Raw genomic sequence first — 22,334 nt, forward strand, 5'->3', positions numbered from 1 at the left:
CGATGTCAGAGCTTCTTTTCTAGCAACAGTAACTTTGCAAATTCGGGAAGAAAACTACAGCCAAATATTTTAATATCGAATTTTTTTTTTAGCTGTATGATCAATAGTTGTGAGCAAAAGTCTGCCACCAGAATTAGCTAAAAGTGGTCGAAATAAATGAATTAACGTTCCGTATTATCTTTCGGCATAGAATACGCAACAACGGTTTTGTCGGTTTGCTTTCTTTTCTATATTTATTTAATTAGCTAAACCTGCACGAAAAGACAGAGAAGTTAAACATATTTTGTGGTGCAGTTGCGATGATCGTAGTTTTCTGATATTCCAGCACTTTCTTTTTTTGAGGAACTGCAGAATATATTAATAATTAAATTCCGCTGTCAAAGACCGAATTATATGAGGTGTCCAACGCCTCTCGGAACTTGCAGAACGTCATGGCTTCCCGCTGATATAGACAGTAAGACTGTCGGAAGCAGATAGGAATCTTTATAGTATACTGTAAATAAAGCTGCACCATCACTAATGAGAAAGTTTTCCTGACAACCTTGGGTTTCTTTGGAGAATTGATGAGCGGAAGCGGAAGTGGGTGTGTACCACTGTATTCTCATCACTTTTCTTTTTTTTTTTTTTTTTTTTTTTTGAACTATTCAAGCCACAGCGTCAGAACAGGTTTCCATTATTACTGGATGATGTATGAAAACAAAAGGCAACGCGAGAAAAATATCCCGAGCACGTTTCTACAAAACACACCCTTAGTCGTGAGTCACAGAATTGCAAATATGGAGCCATTACTTCAGTCCACATTGTATTTCCGCTTCCCACACGCTGTAGTCATCCTGAGCAGCTTAAGCTTCTTCAGAATATTACAGAACTATAAATGTTACGCATCCAGAGGACATACAAGGGTGGCCTTAGAGAAGGAAGCCTATAAATATTAAATATGGTTTGGTTGGATGAGAACCCTTTTGTTTTGTTCTCTCAAACTTGAAACAAAAGTTCAGTCTCCTTGAATGACTTTCTCACACTACCTTGGCTTAACTTCTACCACGAGTAACCTTATCACGGCACTGTGATGGCCAACTAAACTTCCCCGAAAAGAATCTTTTCAGATGGTGGACAGTCCTCCCTCCCCAGTGAACGTTGACTAAGACGGATAGGAACTTCAAGTTTCTTGAATCCATCGCCTTTTAAAATGAAATTTATTCGACATAAAATACAATATTACTTGAGAAGGGCTTTACAAGTAATGACAAAACACAGTTAATTATAGATCAATGAAAAGTCATTATTACACTACTTCTTGACTCTGTCATCTACCACCCTCACAGTACAGATGAAATTAAGCTATCAAGATTATGCCTGTCATAAATACAAAGCTAGTTCTGCATTATTTTCAAGTATGGCTCATGAGTAGATATTTGCTCGGTACTGAAGTTTGAATGGTATATTGTTATAACGAGTAGTAAGACAGGAACACCTTTAGATCTTGGTTCTTCGCGAACCATTTTATCATGGTCACGTGCAAAACATATACAGGTTGAAATGGCAGTTCGATTCCCTAATCCTGCCCCAACCTATATTTCATATCTGGTATTGAACTTCTGAAGTGTTTGGAATTAATGTTTTTGCGGACGAATGAATCCCGACCTGCCTCCTAACCTGTAAAATTCTTTATGTGAACGAGTTAATCTAGCAGAAATTGGGAAGAATGCAATGTGTAATGGCTTAATAAAGTTTGGAGTGGCCGATAAACTCTTGCAAACTATAAACAGCCGCTTCGGCTCGTATTCTAAGCAACCAGATTCAGGATATAATTCTGTAGTACTACCAATCTTCTCTTATTCGGATGAATATTTATAGAGCATGTTTTTATTCTTTAAAATCTATATTATTATGAAAAGTTAAAGGGCTGAAAGTAGTGTAATTTGAAATCTTTATCTGATCCTTCAGAATAAGAAGGCACGTGACTTCTAGTGAGGTCCTCGGCTTATGAAGTCTTTAGCCATTCAGGAAGTGAATAACTCTGAGTGTGTTCTGACTAATCCTATGCGAGTTATGCGTCTATAGGATGTAGCTCATGAAGTGTAGAGGAAAAATCACCAATGGTAACACACTGCTGGTTACCACACTTGCTCGCTCATTGAGACCACCCACTCTTGACAAAAAACGTTTACTGTCAAAGGTTGGCAATTAATCTCAGCTTTACCAAGGAACAATGCACACAGCGTCCGACAAATACCCTTTTTTCCTGGCCTCATTTTTCGCGTGAGCGAAACTCATTGGTTGTTTGAAAAGCCAGCTTGCACCAGAACATTAAATCGAGTGCGGTAAAACAGGAATTACAGATTGGGCCACAAAAAGGTGGGAATCCAGGCAAACTGGAAAATTTATTTGCGCAGTTCCTTGTGAAAACATTTTTTTTTTTTCATAAGGAAGGAATTTTATTTTACTAAAACAATCAAAGATAATTTCAAACCCTTCCCCCCATTCACTATTTATGGAGTGAAGAACGTGAATCATGCATCTCTTTCAGCCCAGAGCAACCGTGCTGATACCTTAATATGCAGGCACAGGATTCACTCCTTATCACAATTCGTTTTGGTAATAAATGTTTGCTATTTAAAATAAATTCATGTCAAACACTACTGGGGAGAGAGAGTATTAATTGTTATTTCAAATATAAGTCTCAGATACTATTGGCTCTCTACTGTTCGGCGTTGTTTGACTTCACGGCTCGCCACCCCTTTGGAGAATTCCGGTCAAAAACTGCAGGAATTTCTCAAAGTCCTTTTCATTCGGGGATGTAGTTAGCCAGAGGCGTATCCCCCATTGGACATTCTAATTTTCGTCCCGCAAAATGTGCACACCTAAACTCATACCGACATGTGATAGTTTTGCAATGAATAAAAGAAATAGTTAGTTGGCCACTTCATTAGGACCATATGTAAATCGAAGAGCTCACATGGTGTGTGACGTGTACAAGGAAGCACTAAGAAATCGAGTGATCCGACTAAACCGGAGAGAAATTGTTGAAGTCAAACTTAGCTGCCTTTCCTCTCTCGTTTGTTGGAGTTGGAACGCCACCGGTGGTTTCCCCTAACTGCGCCGTCGTTCACGTGTAGTGAATACAGAAGTTGGTGTAGTATGTTGTGTTGTTGTTCTGGCTTTTGGCCGCAGGTTTAATGGGACTCTGTTGCCCGCCCACAACTTAGAGGTAAGCCAGGCAGTCCCATAGTTCTCTGCCAGGATTGCCTGAGCTTCCTGACAGAGACAAAAAAAAAAAAAAAAAAAAAAAGGGAAGAGATTGAGGGTAGAGATTTAGGTGAGCCACCCAAACAAGGCGAAGCAGGGGTAGGGGAAAAAGTCACAGGGGCAGGTGTCCTGTGCCTCTGAAATCCTGTACCTTGAAAGGTGTCAACAGTAAGATTCAGTTATGTGGGAGTCTAGCTGGTTGCTTGTCCAGAAGGAGGTTGCAGCTGCTGTACCACAGTTTGTGCGGCTCTGTGTTCAGTAAATACGGTACTACTTGAGCAAATTTTGTTAAGGCCTTGTAGGATTCCTCTTCCTGAAAAGTAAGGACTCTTGACTGCGGGGATTGCATTGCGCCTCTGTAAATAGTCTATAGTTATCATAGGCAGGACACTCGTAAACTAGATGACACCAGGACTCCTCTTGTCCATAGTGGCAAAGCATGTCTGTTTCCACTTGAAGGATCCATGGCGAAGTGTAGTCAACGCGTGGAATGAAACTTTTGGTGATTTCACCTTTTGGTTTAATTGCCAATTGGCTTCCTTTCTAACCTTGGTTCATGTTTTTTTTTTTTTTTAATTGTACTAGTGGGTCCCAGCCAGCTTTCTCCTGGCATCCACGCAACTAATCACAATACTGTACAGATATTTACAGACTTACAGCACTAATTCCCGCTCCATTACAAGATATTGAAGTCCCTGCTACGGAAAGTAGCTAGTGAGAAATTGCCGTAAGTGCTTACAATTTCAGTGTAATGTCTGAGATAGAAAAGTCTTTTTAATAAATGAAATATTACCTGGAAAGCTGAATTCCACACCATGGAAGTATTCTCCAAAGTAAATTGTAGTCAGAAGATGAACACAGATCTATTGCAAATGCATCATCTTCATAAACATTGAAATATGTGGTTCATTGGTGTGGTCAAGCTGCATTTGTGTCTGGATACCCTTTTTTAAACGGGTCTTCTAACGATTTCAAGATATAGTGGTAGGCAGCCTGTGATGATTTGGAGGGTAGGGGTGCTGACTGTACAACATCATGGACCTTTGTATGGTATCTAGTTTCCGTTTACCCCTTTCCATAGTTGCTTTGGTACACCACACGGAGGCCCTAATCAGTCTTGCTAATGCATCGGGTATTGCCTAGCTGTGTACTTCTGAATTTTCGTTGAGGGTGAAAGGTAAGACCTGCATCAATGACTATTCCCAGATACTTGACCTCCACGTGTGGTCGGACTGGTGAGTAGTTTAACTTTATAGTTGCAATTTATTCTTTAACAAGATTGATTTTGTTTTCTTGCCGAATATGAGTATCCAGAGGTGGCTGCCCAGGTCTGCATTTACTTTAATTTCGATTTCCTGTTCCTTGAAAAAGCGATGTTGTGCTCGTTATTTTTGAGTACGTGTAGAAGTATCACGAACACTAATAGTTGCATGTATGTTCATTTTATCTCAGTGCGGACCAAAGATTCTCTACCCTTGATTTAGAAGTATTGCTGATATTTTTCCATTTAAACTTCCATTCAGTGTTCAAACTCAAAAGAAAAAAAGAACCTGCAACACGCTACTTTTACTTTGCTCCCAAAGGAGAATATTCTATTCACCGTGTCAGTTTGTCATAGTTCGTGTGATGAAGAATCTAGAATCATCTTAATCGTAGGATTAAAAGGTAGGTCAAGTTTCCCTTTATTTTATGTAAATGCTGCGTAATTATTTTTCAGTAACTCCTCTTCCATAATGAGTAAGCAAAGAAAGCGCTTTGATTTTGTGTCGACTTCAAAGACGCCGCTAAGCTCGTCACGACAACAAATAGAAGATACTGGCAGAACCTTTACGAATACTTCTAGTGGTGCTGCAAGTCCAGCTGTAAAGAGGATCGATGAGCTTTCCATGAGTTCGACATACATTCAATATGGTTTTAGTTTTAGTCTTGCATTGACCTTGATGGAGCTGTAAGGCCCCAGTGTGTGCTTTGTGGCGATATATTATCAAATGAAGAAATGAAACCAGCGAAGCTACTCCGTCAGTTAGAAACCCGTTGATTATTTTTAAGACATTCCATTGCTTTAAAAAAGCAGCAGGATGTATTTAAACCTAAATTAGGGACGATCCCTTGTAAAATCATGGTTTTTGGTAGCGTAGCATTGCTAAATATTTCATTAAGCCTCGTATGGTAGATGTGTGCCGAACGTTTTGGAAAATCTTATGCAAAGAAAGTTAAAGACATTCCATTGTTTAATGATACTGTACATCGAAGAATAATAATGACGTCACAGAACAACTAATTGATAAAGTTATTATGTTACGCTGGTTTGCTATTCATAATGGATGGATGAATCACTAGATATATCAAACCAAGCCATTTTATTGGTTTATGTGCGGTTCATTGATTATTCCGAAGTGGGAACTGCTGCTTTAAACTAAACTTTTACTACTGGCAAATGTATCGAGAAAAAAGATTTGCAGTGGAAATGCTGCATCGGTGTGTGTGTACACAGAATAGGGCAGCAGCAATGATAGGACGTCAATCTTAGGTTGTAGCTCGAAGTAAGAGAACTGCACATACACACATTATTGCAACGCATTGTTTTTTAACATCGTGAACAAGCAGCTTAAAAAAAATGACCCCAGAACTCATCGAAATACTTTCAGAGCAGTTAAAATTATAAATTTTGGGAAAGCAAGTGCTGCTCGAAGAAATGGGTTCTGCTCATACTTCACCTTTGCATATCCGATGGCGTTCTCGAGGGAAGATAATGACACGACTAGTAGAGCTAAAGAAGAAGTGGGAATATTTTTGATAGAGAGGAACTCTCATTTAGGAGTACTTTACGACAATGGAAGTTGGTTGGCAAAAATTGCCTATTTAAGTGACATATTCGGTATCCTTAATGAACTTAACCTTTCCCTGCAAGGATCGTTAAACAACATATTTGTCACTATTGACAAAATTAGAGCATTTCAGAAAAAAAAGTTATTAATTTAGTCTAAAAGATTGGATATTTGTGACATGTTTCCTCAGTATTGTCAAATGGTAATCGATAAATCTTTTGTTTTTGATGAAAAGGTGATTGATGGTAATATAAAAATTCTTCTAAGTGCACTTAGTAAAAATTTTAAAGATTATTTCTCGGGAACTGATGACATCTGTAAGGGTAGGCTGTGGATAAAAAAATCCTTTTATTCATTAATCTGGGTTTCGTCTAACACCAACTCATCGTACTGGCCAATGTCAGTAGTTTGGAAACAAGATATAGGAAAAAGTCACTTGGAACATTTTTGATAAGTATCAGGAGTGAATATAACATGTTGGGTTGTTGTTATTATTTGGTGTTTTAGGATATGCGATGGTCATTCCCTGACCTTTCCGCATCCTCCATATTTGGTGGTCACGGGCTCGAACCCCGGTCTAATCAAGAAGCGTGTGCTACACACTGCTGCTCCTGACTCGGAGGCGCCGAACACGTTGGGTGAAATAGGTTTGAAGATTTTGCTACCTTTTACTTTAGAGAAACAGGGTTTTCAGTTATGGCGTCGATAAAACAACTGTCTTGGAGTCCTTAGTTAAAAGAGTCCAAGAACAAAAGTCGCATTATATTTTTCTGATACAAGAAAAACCCTGTTTATGGAATTTATTAATTTACGATAGTATATGAAGTTTTCGGTTCAACAATTTTACTAATAAACTGTTAGGTTTTTTTTTTTTTTTTCCCGACTCTTTCAAATAAAGTTTCGAAATTCGTGGTAATTAATTTATAGGTAGGAACCATATTATATATATTTTTATTGGCAGCTTTAGCTCCATGTCCTTAAAGTCGAAATAAGGTTTTCCTTCTACTGTAAATCGAAATATTTCTTTGTATTATTTAAAAGAGGGGTTCCGCGGGGCTAAGAAGGTTTGGAAACACTGTTCATAAATTTAATATGAATAAGATGCAGTCAAAGTTTGAAAACCACCGCGCTTCGATAACTAATTTGGGTATATTGCTTCCAATCTTAATTTATGAAAGAACAAGCATTAAAAGTTATTGCACTATTGAAATACTGTTGGATTCACTAAGAAACGAAAGCTTGGTTTTTAAATCGTAATACTGAAGTTTGCCGCCGTAGCCCGGTGGTCAGGCGAGCGGGTACATAAGTACACGTGCCTTGAGTGACCCGGGTTCAAGCCCGTGACTGCTGAATACGGTGCTGTTTCATGTGGTCGTGTCGGAGTATAAACAGAAAATTTTAATTTTACTTATTGTTTCTGGGAAGTGTAGATATATAATAATTTCGAACTAACAGGAACACGCAACTGGTTACATTCTTTATACACAACAGATATATGGCATAAGTAACTGTAGGAAGAATTACTTATGGAGAAAATGGATAACTATGTTTGGTCCATGAAGATATAATCGGAATTGGCGTGATCTTAGTTGCAAATGAATCTTTCAACATTGCCAACTTGGAGGGCTTCGTCATGGTGCCGATATTGATACAGAGAAGGACGTGTATTCACTGCATACATAATAGAATGTTGAGCAAATGTGACGTGACAGGACTTTAGGACTAGCGACACCTTTCCAAGTAAAAGTTTAGTAATCAATCGTCCGAAGGCTAAAGTGGTTAATAAGGACACGGAGCGCCTGGTAACAGCGAGTTGACATTTCAGGGTCTTGTGATGATTGCAAACAGACCGTTATCGACTTGTAATACAAGACTGATTGAGTAAAGGAGATTTATAGAGTTCTCGTACTTTTGCAAGAAGGCGGAAGTATTCTGTATTTTAGGGGATTAATTTGTTTTTAAAAGAAGGGGCGGAAGGAAAGCATGTCAGCTCCTAAGCACTGTGTGCGTGTGTTCTGTGGGGTCACTTTGTTTACCATCCCTTTCACGTCCACCATTGTTGTTACTCTATACAGCGATAGCAATCTTGCTATGGTACATGTCCCAGAATTGGAATTGTTTGTCATATTCATTCCATATATCATTATGTTCCAATTAGAGTGAAGCTAATTACGATTGACGGGTCCACCCTTGACCTGGAGTGAAGCCATGCGTTAAGAATACTAATTTTTAGGCGAAAACCTTCAGGGTTTAAAAGTAGGCTTTAAATTAACTTTTTATCATTATTTCGAGTTTTTTTGTTTTTATTATTTATTTGTGCAATTTCCTGTTAGAGGTCGCTTCAGACTCTGCAAATAAATAAAAAGGGTGGCATTATGTGAGAATAACGCAATTCCACGCCGGAGGAGGGGGAATAATGATCCTACTAAAAAACAAAATTCCTTGAAATCAGGTAACAATTTTTAGCAAGACAGCCTTTCAGTGATGCTTAAATAATTAGCAGAAATACACTTAGTGAACGATTTATTAAGAACACCATTCCACATCATGCGTCTGCGATCAGTTCTCTGGAGCCGAACACAGCACCCTGAAAAAGGCCTGTTAGTGATGTGAACAATTGTGAATTGATAGGTTCTGAAAGCTTCAAGAATATCTTCAGAGTTAGAGGCGCACAGATGGACTACGCTGACCAAAATAACCTCCCAGTTCAAGGCAATAACTGTTCTAGTCAATCTAGGCTAAAGCAATAGAAAACCCCACTTGAAAATTGCAACTGTCTGCATGTATTAAATAAAAATGCTCGCAATGGCCAATGAATTGAGCTTCCAGTTGTATCAAGGAAAAAATAACACGAAGCTGTGAAATTGATATACTTAAGCACAGAAGGCAGGTAGAGAAATTATGGGGTAACAATGGAACTCATGAGCTAACACCGTACAAAATTATAATCCCTACCTCCGGATGGTTCATTGATAACATCTAGAATAGTATGGATGTTATTCAGTTTACACTGCTGCGGACCACCGTCTCCTGGAATCCATAATGAGGCGGCTCTAGCAAGACTGCGATTGCTGTTATTTCACACCATATTGAAAAGGTTTTGATACCAGTTTGTTATGTTAGTTTGTTATTTGGTTTTTAGGAGCATTAGCAACTAAGGCCATATTGCTCCGGGATATGCGGTGGTCATTCCTTGACCTTTCCGCATCCTCCGTATTTGGTGGTGACGGGCTCGAACCCCGGTCTAATCAAGAAGCGTGTGCTACGCACTGCTGCTCCTTCCCACCTGGCTACGGAGGCGCCTTTTGATACCAGTAGATATAGAGGGAGATTTCATGTTTGTTTTTTTTTCTATGCCGAGTTAGTTGGTCAAAGACAAAAGTTGCATTGCTTATTTAAGCCAGAACCGAACGGGGCGCAAAAATGAAATAAAACTTCAAGTTGTGTGTGCGCGGCCCTGATTCAAGCAGATTAAAAAGAAACTTAGTAATAATCATTATGTGAAATTACAGCAATGCATAAAAATTTAATGTTATGTTATTATTTAAGTAGATTCTTTATCTACAATATGCATATTCTGAAGCCAGTCACCACGATCTGCCTTCGTCCTGCACTTCGAATATGCAGCACTGCTCTCTAAAAAGTATGCTCCTAAATTAAAAGATGTTCGACGTGTGATGAAATCAGGCGCAAGTATGTTTAAGCTAACAGGTCCTTCTTTGTTACAGATGTGAATGTTTGGTGCTTCAATTTTTAACTAATGAAAGCCGCTATTGTAGAATAACAAAGAAATCTTTGAGAGAAAAGATATGCGATTTGCCGCTTTTAGGGCAGCTCCTCCGAAATCCAGACAATGATGAACTTCTACGCCACGAAACAACTTTCTAATTGTAAACGCAACCACTCTTATTATTCACGGCAAAGTCTCAGCTCAACGGATTTCAAAGAACAGAACTATCATTTGAGTACTTTTCCCGCCATCACGAGCAGGGCTAGCTAAGAAATTTTGAATAAGATTGTGGCAAAAGATAAGTACTAATGCTATCATTTGAACCTGAATATAAGCTGTCCAGTATGCAGTGAAAACGATCTCAATTACCAAGAGCGATAACCTGTCGCTGCAGGTAAAGTTATGGCAAATGTTTGCTTCGACCACCGCGGTCTTTTGCTGTTAAGACTTTTACAAAACTTAATCGGAGTAGTACGCCTGTGCCCCAGTATCGAAAGCACGTGATTGGAGAAACCACCTTAATTCATGATAGCGCACGCAGACAAGTTGCCAGTCGGGTTCAGGCCTTATTTAACGAGCTACTCAAATATCCGGTACGGGTCTGGCCCAAAATCCCGACAACATCTACTGTATTGTAAAAATATCTCGATATAATTATATATTTTGAGTAAGTAAAAACTTACCATATTAGATTAGTTTTGTATAGAAAGAATATAAAAAATAAAAATTTTAACGACAAGTACTTCTTTCAATTTGAAGATCATGTTTTCTGTTACAGAAACAAACAGTTTTAAAATACGATCGGCAAATGAAAGCTTAATTATATTGCGTTTGATCAATAATTATAGGTATAGCGTTGAAATGCTAAAGATAAAAAACCTGAAATAAGAATACGAAAATTTAGAGTAAATGTATTTTGGCAACTGCGTAACATTTGTCATAAATATCATTGGCATAACTAAAACTGTAATTATACAGGTATTTGTTATTAGCTGTACTTTCACAAGTAGATTAGGCATGACCATGGGCGCCGGCAGGATATTTTGAAAGGGGTAACAGGAAAAAATATCCCATTTTCTTCTTATTATTATAATACTTAAACGTTTGATTATAATTTGTATGATTTTTTTGTGAATTGATATATATAATAAAATTTTTATGTTTTTAGTGGCCATTTTGATTATATGAAAAACAGTTTCTGAGATATAGACTCTTAACTTTTTTTTTTTTTTTTTAATACAATCGGGATTTTGGGCGGCACCGCCTGCGTAAAGTAGAACAACCCTCTTATTTATAAACCTTTCAGGTACACCTAACTAATGCCCTCGCGAGTAGCATAGTTGGTAGAATCGCTGTCCTCTCCAGTTACTACATTACACACGCTTCTGGCCATTCTACAGGGTCTTGTATCTTCATAGAGCAAAATGTCTGAGCTGAACTAATGTTCCCGATGTACAGAAGATATTATACATAAAAAAAAAAAAAAATGTCCTCTCCAGTGTTCACCCCCCCCCCTTTTATATATATATATATATATATATATATATATATATATATATAGGTCTTTCCACTGAAATCCTCGTAAACTAGGTGGAAGGGCCTGCCAGAGCCAGAGTACTTAAATAATCTACTGGATGCCTCCTCGTGGCAAAGTGCAGGCAACGGCGGGGTTTAACGGCTAAATGGTCAGAGAAACAACGGAACAGAACATAACACTACACAACAAACCACTTCCCCACACACTTTTTAAATCTCTGGCCTCCACAGAGTTCTGTGTCACTTACAAAGAATACAACGCAGAGATGGGGGGAGAACCCCCGGTGCCGTCAGACAACTAACACACTTTACACTTTGTTCCCCCCCACACACCGGGTGGTAAAGGCCTGAGTAATTTTTATTTTACCTGGCTGAATTAATCGGTCTCAGGCGAGGGTAACGTGGGTTTTCCGTCCGTCAAACCGACTATAGAACACACGCATATGGTCTAAGTTGCTGATGCGCCTAAAACCCAATGTGGCCTACAACAACCTACCGACCACCTTTGGCTGGATGTTTTTGGACCAATCTCTATACACCCGTACATGAAACTACAGAGGAGTTGCAGTTCCGAGATACACGTACTGGTTCCGACTACCATACTACGTTCAAAGTCACATACGTCTTCTGTTTTGTCCATTCTTGCACTGATGCTGCCCACCATGCGCTCCATTTCATGAAAAGGGCATGGCTCCCGTTTTTGCTCTAAATTTATTTTAATTACTAAATATAAAACATAAGCAAATCAATCAAGAGTTTGAAGTAACTGAGAAACTTTTCTTAATGTAGTATTATCTGCATACTACAACCATCTCTTCCTATGATTAAAGCCGCCCCCTTTCAAAATCGGCCATGTGGTAGGTAATGGCATACCACCACATTATCTGATGCCATTGCGTGTCCTGCAAAATTAAATTTAAGAAAGAAGAGGGTAAACGTGGCCACATGGGACGTAAAAAGTTTAAAAGAAGGCAAGGTGGATATGTTAATCAATGAAATGGATAGGTATAAAATATACATTTTAGGAGCTACCGAAATCATGTGGACAGGACAAGGTTGTTTTTTCTGGAAGTGACCAGGTAAAAGACCATGGTATCGCTATCATTTTGATTAAGGAATGTTCAAGGTCTCTTCTTGGATACAATCCTATTAATAGTAGAATGATGACGGTTAGACTTCAGAGCCAGCCAGTAAACCTCACAGTTTTAGTTGCATATGCACCGACACCAACATCCACAGACGAAGATATGGACGTTTATTATAAAAATCTGCAGTCAGCTCTTGATCTGGTTCCAAAAAAGGATGTTTTGATACTCATAGGTGATTTTAAGGCAAAAATAGGCAAAACAGTTTCTTCTAGTCTGGAATGTGGTAAGTTTGGTCTTGGCACTAGAAAGTTTAATTGAATTCGGTCATCTAAAGCACCCGAGAAGGCTCTACACATGGAAATCTCCTGATCATAAAACAAGGAATCAGATTGATTATATCCTTATGCAGAAAAGGTGGGGTTCCAGTGTAATCACAGCAAAAACACTTCCTGGAGCAGATTGTGGCAGTGATCATCAGCTACTCCACATCGCTCTCAAGCTGAAGCTGAAAAAGATCATGAATAAGGTTTTCCCTAGACGATTGGATGTAGAAAATATTCCAAACGATTATATGCTTGAAACAGGCAATCGTTTTCAAGCTCTATTAGACGATATGCTGCTTGAGGAAATATGGTAAAACACAAAAAGTATTATTAAGGATTCAGCAAATAGACACATTAAAGAAGGGTCAAAGATCAGGAAGCCTTGGATTACAGAAGCCACTTTTAAACTTATTGAAGAGAGAAGAACTGCAAAAGCCCAGGGTGTGCAAGGAAACGAAGAGTATCAAGAACTAAGCAAAGTCATCAAGCGCTGTTTAAGCCAAGACTATATCAATCGAATACCACTACAAACAACACTAAAAAGATGTATGATGTAATTAAGACCTTAAGACAAAAGTTCCGACCAAAACTTAATGTAATTAAGGACTAAAAAGGGGAACACAATCAAAGGAAGGTGGAAAGAATACTGTAAGCAGCTCTTCCGAGCACCTGCTGGCACTAATGATCTGCCAACCCCTTTTCAAGAGTGTGATCATGAACCAGTTCCACTGAAGGAAAAAGTCGAAAAAGCCATCATGTAGTTTTTTCATAAAATGATTGTAAAAATTTGGGAAACGGGACAGTGGCCAGCCATCAGATTGGAAGAAATCAATTTTTATCCCCTTACCAAAAAAGGGAGATATGAAAATTTGCTCAAATTACAAGACTATTAGCCTAATTTCTCAAGCTAGCAAGATCCTTCTTAAAATCATATTAAACATGAAGAAGAAATGCCAGAAGAGCAAGCAGGTTTCAGAAGATCCAGAGATCAGATCTTAAGTCTACGACTGATTATTGAAAAATGCAAAGAATTCAATGTTCCAGTCGTTTTGTGTTTTATAGATTATGCTCAACATGAGAAACGATGACTATTATGTTTCCCAATCCACATAATTCAGCTACTGTACCAGGAACAGGAAGGAATTGTGAGAACGAACATGGGCAACACGGACTTTTTCTCAACAGATAACGGTGTCAGGCAGGGCTGTATTTTGTCACTTCACCTTTTTAATCTTTATGCCGAAGATATCATGCGTGAAGCCTTAGAAGATTTAGAGACTGGCATCAAAATGGGAGGACTGAAGATAAACAACCTTCGTAATGCAGATGATACTGTGCTAATTTGTAATTCTGTCATCTTAAAGAAACTCTGAGGAGAGTATGTGAAGCAGGTAAGAAAAAAGAATTGTTTCTGAATGTGTGTAAAATTTAAAATTATGGTGATTAGTGATAATCTCGGTTCCAGTAAAGTGAAGGTTAATGGGCAAGGTATCGAAGAAGTTGATGAATTTGATTACTTAGGGTCAAGAATAAATAAAAAATAGTGACTGCTCAAGCGATGTAAAGAGACGACAGGAAATTGCTAAAACGTTGGTCACTGATCTGGTAAAATTATGGAGAGATCATGATCTGCCCCTAAAGACGAAACTGAGAATCATTGATTCGTTAATTTTTCCAGTTGCCACTTATGGATGTGAAGGGTGGAATCTGAAAAGAGCTGACAGGAAGAAAATTGAGGAATTTGAAATGTGGTGTTACAGGAGAATACCGCGTATTTCTTATTTGGATCGAAGAACAAATGAGTGGGCATTGAATAAAATTGGCAGGGCCTAAAATTCTTCTTCATAGCATCAACAAAAGAAAACTCAAGTTTTTTGGTCATATTAGTAAGAAGGGAAAACTTTCTGTGGAAGAATATAATGGAAGGAAAAAACGAGGGGAAGGGGTGCAGAGAAATACCTGCAACTAGGTGATCAGTGAACTTCTGGGGATGACACTTTGCGATGCTGCTCGTATAGCACACGATCGATGCAGTTGAAGGAATTTGTTGGTGGCCACAACAGCTCCTCAGGGAGCTATGTGACTGGAAGAAGAAGAAAACCATACGAGTCAGACGTATACACAATAGAAGTGGTGTCAATGGGATACTTCCATAGTTGTGCCATTAAGAAAGGATTCTATGATGCAAAATCATATCCATTCTGAAAGTGTGTAAAAGTACCATTTCTTATGGCCTTACGAGGGGGTATCAAAAAGTTCGTACCCTGACCTAGATAAAACATCAATAGGAAGATGCCTACATATTCAACAACTAACATGTGAAATTTCATTCCCGTAGGTGATCGTCCACCAGAGGTGAAGCCCGGAATCTGAGAAAGGACGCTATGGTTGACAAAGTGGAGTATCCAGTAGTGATCAAGTTCCTGCATTTGCAGGGAAAGAAAGCTCAGGAAATTGACAAAGAAATGAAAACTGTGTATGGGCAGAATTGTCCATCCTATGGCACTGTAAAAAAGTGGAAACGGTTGTCCCAATGCGGTCGTACAAGTGTCTTTTACGAGTCAAGAGAAGGAAGGCCATCAACATTAACAGACAGTGAGACGGCTGCAAAGTTTGAGCAGCTGGTGCTGAGTGACAGACGTGTTCTATGATTTAAAATTTCATCGCAAATGTAGTGGGAGTTAGTTATGGGTCTGCCCACAGCATTTTACATGACCATCTGCACGATGGGTTCCAAGTTTGTTGATGTCGAATGCGGCCTCGAACTATTGCAGCACCCACCCTATTAACCTGACCTAGCACCGTCGGACTTCTTGTTTCAGGCAAAAAGTGCGGACTTCTATGATCAAGACATTAAGCAACTGATCCATAGTTGGGAGAAATGTGTTACTATACGTGGAGAGTACACAGAAAAGCATTAAAGTTCCTGTGACGTTTCATCTTTCTAGGCAAGGGTACGAACTTTTTGATAAATCCTCGCAGCTGCTTTGGCGCTTATTCTGAACAATCCAACCAATGCAAATAGCAATCTGCATTGTTCTGAAAAATGGAGGGTAATTTCTAACGAACCGTTCACTTGGTGTAAATAAATAATAATAATGAGTGGTTTTCTATGAAAAGACACTGGCTGTTGTATTACCGAAATAAATGTGATGTAAATAACTGCCTACTCATAGTTAATAAGCATTGGAAAACGCAGATGTGAATAATTCCCACTCAGTGTTTAACGGTGAACTGATTTTCAAAACTGGATGTTCTATAGGAATTTCTAAAGATGCTGTGAAATAAGAAAAGAAAAACTGAAAATTACAGTGCCTTGATAATCAGAAATTGTGAGAAACTACTTCTGAACTTTAGCAAAACCTTACATCCCTTACTGAAAGGGACTGCTTTTAGTAGGCAGTTCAGGTAGATCATTTGCGAAACCAATAGCCATAGTAACCTGAAATTGTAAACTTTTTCCACCACTTCAAGATCATCGTATCACTAACCCAGATTAAGTAATAAAATTAATGCACTTTGTACTAAAAGTTAACTTAAATGAATTGAAGAACACAGAATAATAGTTTCAGTTTTATCATTTTGGATACATGGGTTCATCCCTGACGGAAGGTGATCAGTTTTCGTCAGCGACTAAGGCCATATTGCTCCGTGTATACTGTCTGTAAATTGCATGCGTTCTGTGGTAGGAAAACCACGCTATCCTCGCCTGAGACCAACTAACTCAGCCACGTTGTGAAAAAGGCCCATAAAAATTCCTCACGTCATCGATGGGACACGAACTCAGGTCTTTTGTGGGCAGGATGGCGATTCTACCAACTGTGCTTCTGTATCTGAATGAGGGGTGGGCAGAGAGGGAATATGCCTCCCCCCTTTAACCAAAATTTTGAAATTAAATTTTGGTGGGTAGGCCATATTAAAGAAACGGAACTCAAGAGGCGTTCTAAAAAGAAAAAAAAAAAACTCAAAAGTCTGGTTGCCATCTCCCCCCCCCCCCCCACGATGATACCTGGATACGCCACTGATCTAAATTGACAGCACTGGGGTGCACCTCGGAGATGTATATTAAATGCTTAAATTAAAAAAGGAACAAATTCTTCACAACTTTAAAAAAAAATAATCAGTAAGATACCTTTGGTTGATCTTTTCGGAAATCTTAAAGCAAGTCTTCCTTCCAAGATCTAATGTAAATAAATATAGCTCGCATCAGCGCCTGGTGATAATGCTTCAAGGTATCCTTGCCATATCCTGTAACTTGGAGGTACATTCGTTTGACAATTCCTCAGGAAGGCCTTTACTTTGCTCGCTCATTCACAACGACGCTCTTGACAGAATACGCCTTTTCCAACACCTATAATAGATTCATCAAAGTTTTGTCAATATCAAAAAAAAAAAAAAAAAAGACACGATAAATAATCAATGCATAAAATTTATACCATACTGAGTTCTTTTGTGGAAGTTTTGCTTTCTTTATTGGGTATTGACGACAATTTATTATAAAACCTGATTTTTCTTGCATGGGCTCCATGCAGTGTTGCTCTAGTATATCCAACCAAGTGATGGATAATGGGGGAGGGATCAGTCAAATAAACCATTTCATGGTCCTTTCATTGAGGTATTAGGAATTAACCCAATGTCATAGAATGGTTTAATTTATAAAAACTGCAGTCGGTTGGTATGTAGTGAACTGTTCTTCTTGCTCATGTACCTTTTCCTGCGTTAAATTCTTACTGGGAAGATTTCGTGGGAAATTAAACAGGTGAAATGCAACATGCAGAGAGCTGTGACTGAACTAGAAGTGGCTGTTTGTAGCGGCTACTGTTTAGAAGATACAACTATATTTACATACTCTCCAGACTATAATTAATAAGCGACACACTTCGTTATTACCATGGGAATATACTACCCGACAATGCTTAGCTTGCCTACCAGTACGTTTCATCTGCGAGCTCTGGAATGCCCCTACAATAAACATAATGAGCGGAGCTGTATACTTATGAATTTATAATTAGGAAAACTGCTGTGTGTGTGTGAGGAGTACCCAAAGGAACTGATATCGAAGAAAAATGAGCTCTTTTAATGAAGTTTTATGTGGTTTATGGAACTATTTGAAAAATCAATAGGGCTGAATAGAGGACGAAAAGGAAGTTCATTAGAACAGCAACATCGTTCTTAATATTTTCGATCAAGGACAAGATATTAAATAAAAACAAAAGGGAGCAATAAATTTATGGAAGAGCACGGAGCGATAGGTGAAAAATTAGAACCGCATATTGAAAGTGTTTGATATACTGAGGGTTAGGCTAAACATTATGAGAACAGATTTCATTCTCGGTGCAGCGTAATGATGAACCTTAATCAATACATGTGCTCTGCACAGATAAACACTACAGTATATGGAAAGAGCAGAAAGGTGTATATTATTCAGTAGTTAGTGAAATGAATGAGAGAGAGGGTATAAGAAAGAAAAGAAGAGAGAAAAAAAAGTAGCAGAAAGAGCGAGTGTGTGATACAAGGGAAGTAATCAGAATTGTACTGACGGCGTATCATGTAATCAGTCAGAGCGCGCGCGCAAATTACCTGCGGAATTACGAAAGTAGTAGCAGCAAAGAAATGCGAGACTGTAATTACGAAGGGGATAGTTTAATGTAACTAGGCACTACAGCCATTAGCATACGAAGGGAAACTTAACCCCTCACGGAATTCGTGACTATTGTGAGAGAAAAAAAGTCTCATTCCCACAGTAAGATATTAACGAAGTCACTACACTTCTTACTTCCATTTCTTTCTTACACGAAAGTCTGTAGGTTTTGTAGAGGTGTTTGCTCACTGCAAAAAAGGCAACGCAGAGCTGAAAATAAACGTTTGTTTCCACCTTTCTGTGGGAGGATGCGTTATGAGATTTCGTTATTGCAATGACTTCAGAATATAGATTTTGGATTCGAGACGTTTAGAGACCGGTAAGCTGCTTGGCTGCCGGAGGACCATCGTAGTGATGCTATCTTATAAAATTTATTTTCAACATACATGGCATCGGGTGGTATTTATATAGGATATTATATGTTAGCACTGGTTTATAGCCGAAATACGAGGGCGGGGAGTTCAAAAAAGATTTGTATTCACCCAGATTGTGATAGAAAGATGAAATGCTTTTTCTGTGATACCTCGAAATCTCTATAGCAACTACACAAATTTTGTTTTCGTTCTGACAATTTTTTTTTTTTTTGATTTGCAGTGCTGAATAAAGTGAAATACAAATCAGTTGTTTTCTCTTTCTGCAAGGGGAAAAAACACCCAAAACAATCCACAATAAAAGAAAGGGTCGTTCATTATGGAGAAGACTGGCCAGGTTACATACCTCATAAACAAATGAGGTATGTTGAGGGTCTAACGGCGCCTGGGATTTCTCCCATCTCCGCGTGTGTTCGCTGTATCGAGGACAGTACACTGTCAAGCCAGAGACTTGAAAGTATGTGGGCCATGTCTGTGCAATGTGATGTGTTGTGCCCATTGTTTGTCCGGCTTATTGGCCGCCAGGCCCCTAGTGGGGCCCGACGTTGCCCATACCTCGCCACGTGGAGGCTAGCCGGGTGTCCAGAATCATGACAAGTTGCTCCGGCAGGTCCTCCCACCTAGTTTCCTGGGATTTCAGTGGCTAGAACCTAAAAACAAAAAAAATAATAATAATAAATAAATAAAATTTTAAAAAATAAAAAATAAAAAATATATATACGCGTTTGACGTTAATTCTTAATAAGATTGCTGTTAGCAAATCGCTGGTTGAGGTTGAACGCTAGAGAGAGAGATGTGTTAAAAGGCCTAATAGGTCGGGCAGAATTTTGTTGTTATTAAATTTAGACGTGTGGGCATTAGATGAAAGATAAAAGTTGGAGGGAGGGGAGGCTGAAGACTGGGGAGTAGAAGTAAGGGGTCGATATAGGAGATGACCCCTGCTAGGCAGTATGGCATGCCCATGCCACACCAGAGGGAAGTTTAGATGGCAGGTGGGGGAGACGAAGAAGAGTTATCTCCCCCTGCCATGGATAAGGTATACAGGTAGAGTGGAGGAAGAGACTGAAAACTGGGGGGGGGGGTGAAAGGCAGAAGCATGGGGACGATAGAGAAGGCAGGCCCATGCCTCACCAGGCGAAGAGATGGGTTGGCAGGGGAGGGAGGAAACAGAGCATGTCTCCTCTCCCTCCTACCAGGGATAGGGAATAAAAGATAAATAGGTTTAGGGTACCCCATTCAGCTCGCCATATAGCATTTGGCAGCGGAGCTGTTAGTGGTCCTAGTCCGTTCCCAGGAGCGATCGGACCGAAGCGTGATCGTTCATGAGGTGGTTCCCGTCCGTTCTGCAGTCTTTACTGTCAAAAGGTCCGGGTTTGCTTATCGGCGTTTGTGGGGTCGTTCTTGTGTCATTTCCCATCCACTTGGTGTTTGCGTCCATGTTGTTTATAGAGTCATTTCTCATTGATTCGACTTTAGGTCCACTTCAGGGTTTAGTGCCTTGATTATCGGAGGCCATTGGGTTCCAGGCGTCTTCCGCGGAACGATTTCCTTCGAAGTTTGTTTATTTCCTTATTGTGTCAGTGGTTGGTTGCGGTTCGCTGCGATAAGAGCTCTCCGTCTTGTGAACAGGGCCAGTGCATAGCTGGAGAAAGCCTGATATTCTTCCCTGGTGTCCAAGATGTGGTGCTTCTGGCCGTATGGTAGATACTGTATTTTGGTGATGAATGCACTGCGGAGGTCGTCATAGAGCTGGCAATCATGCATGAGGTGCTGCCAGCTCTCCAGCCCCCCCCCCCCGCAGGTGGGATCTTCCTGTATTCTGAGTAGGGATAGTTTTGCATTCAGAGCTCCATGTCCTGTCAGTAGGTATGTGACTTGTAGGCCCGGGGAAAAGCAGGGTGGGAAGTTCGGAAACTGCTGCAAAAATTGAAGCATTAATCTTGGAACATCGCCGTATTAACCCCAAAGAACTAACTGCAAAGTCTGTGGAAAATGTCATCCAGCAACAGTTGCACATGAGTAAGTTGTTGTTATTGGAGGTTTTACGGCGCAACCGCAGCTAAGGGCCATTATGCGCCAAACAATGGTAGGAGATAACAGGCGTTATTAAAAGTGAGATATGTGCATTATGTGGAATTTAAGCATTATATTCTGTCATAGCATTTTACACTTTTTAGGAAAGTGAAAACTGCATTAATATCATATTCGATGTCTAATATTTGTTGCAAAGTAGGTGTGATTTGGGTTGCATGCTTTGATAAGAAGGTAGTTTGTCGTACCCCCATTATAGAGAGGGCAGACAAAAAAAGAAGATAAAAGTGAGTAAGGTGTGTATGTCCTATTCGTAGTCTTGCAAGTGACTTCTTCCTTCATGAGTAAGTGTCTGCTAGATGGGTTCCCAGACTTCTGACCCTTACCATAAAGAGGAAAGGGCACAATGTGCACATGAAATGTTGCAGATTAGCCAGGAAAGGCAAGAGGAGTTTTTTGACGGCTAGTCACCATGGATGAAACTTGGATCCATCAATATGATCCCGAAACTAAACAAATGTTAAAACAGTGAAAGCATGCTTTTTGTTTGTTTGTTTGTTTGTTATTTGGTTTTAGGAGCATTAGCAACTAAGGCCATATTGTGAAAGCATGCAGAATTATCATCCCCCAGAAAGGCAAAGGTGCAACCAACTACTGGAAGGTGATGCTGTAACATCAGATTACCTTCAAAAGGGATCTGACAGTCAAGTATTATTCCAATCTCCTCATAGAGCTACGTGCTGCTATAAAAGAAAAAAGATGGGAAAAGCTGTCAAAAGGTGTGCGCCTGCTACTCGATAATTCCTCTGTGCATTCCTCGCATGTTGCAGTGAGGTGTGCCTACGAATGTGGATTGAAATATTGCCGCATTCTGCTTATCCCTCCGACCTTGCACCCTCGGATTTCTTCCTCTTTATTATTATAGCAAATGTTTGCTTTCACCCCTTTTACACAGCCGACCGGCTAGAAGGATATACAAGAAAAGCAATTAGTTACAATATTAAAAGAGAAAATCGTTACAGTATATTACAAAAGTAGATGATAAACAGCGATTTTATGTTGCATTATTACTTCTTATAGTACTGCATTTCGTTTCATCTTCTTCTTTATCCGAATAGTTTCGTCTGGAGTGCTCCCGTTCTATAGTTGAAGTAAGTTGTGCACATCACAGAGGCTCTTCACTATGTACTGCTTGCTTTCAGAGTATTTCGCCGGGTCTATTGCTAATGAATTAAAAAAGGTTGACTGCGTTGTTTGGAAAGAAATTATTTAGACAGGAAAAGTTCGACAGTATAGAATGTAACGATAGGTAGGGATTACTATTACACTCAGTGGACAGAAATCATGGTATATCTACCTAGTAATGGGTAGGCCCACCTTTCGCCCAGATAAGGGCAGTCACACGGCGAGGCATTGAGTCCACTAGTTCAGGAAAGCGTTCCACAGGTATTTCAATCCATGCTTGCTGCACCGCTATCCTGGATCCAAAGCTCGAACGGACCTTTCCACAGCATTCCAAAGATGCTCCACAGGGGTT

The 22,334-nt window shown here is 39.5% G+C and overlaps 2 long non-coding RNA genes across 2 annotated transcripts in view; one reads left to right on the forward strand and one right to left on the reverse strand.

Moving 5' to 3' along the window:
• Positions 1-22,334, forward strand: part of LOC150083016 (uncharacterized) — a 256,002-nt gene that overhangs the window by 68,876 nt on the left and 164,792 nt on the right. The gene's annotated exons all lie outside the window — the stretch shown is intronic.
• Positions 1-22,334, reverse strand: part of LOC150083017 (uncharacterized) — a 109,758-nt gene that overhangs the window by 5,940 nt on the left and 81,484 nt on the right. Inside the window, exon 3 of the long non-coding RNA XR_016547153.1 lies at positions 16,887-17,105. This is a non-coding gene — a long non-coding RNA (uncharacterized LOC150083017). The remainder of the gene's footprint in view (positions 1-16,886; positions 17,106-22,334) is intronic.

This window comes from Mastigoproctus giganteus, chromosome 7 (genome assembly GCF_048544385.1).
Source record: "Mastigoproctus giganteus isolate SK-2022 chromosome 7, ASM4854438v1, whole genome shotgun sequence".
Lineage (NCBI taxonomy): Eukaryota > Metazoa > Arthropoda > Arachnida > Uropygi > Thelyphonidae > Mastigoproctus > Mastigoproctus giganteus.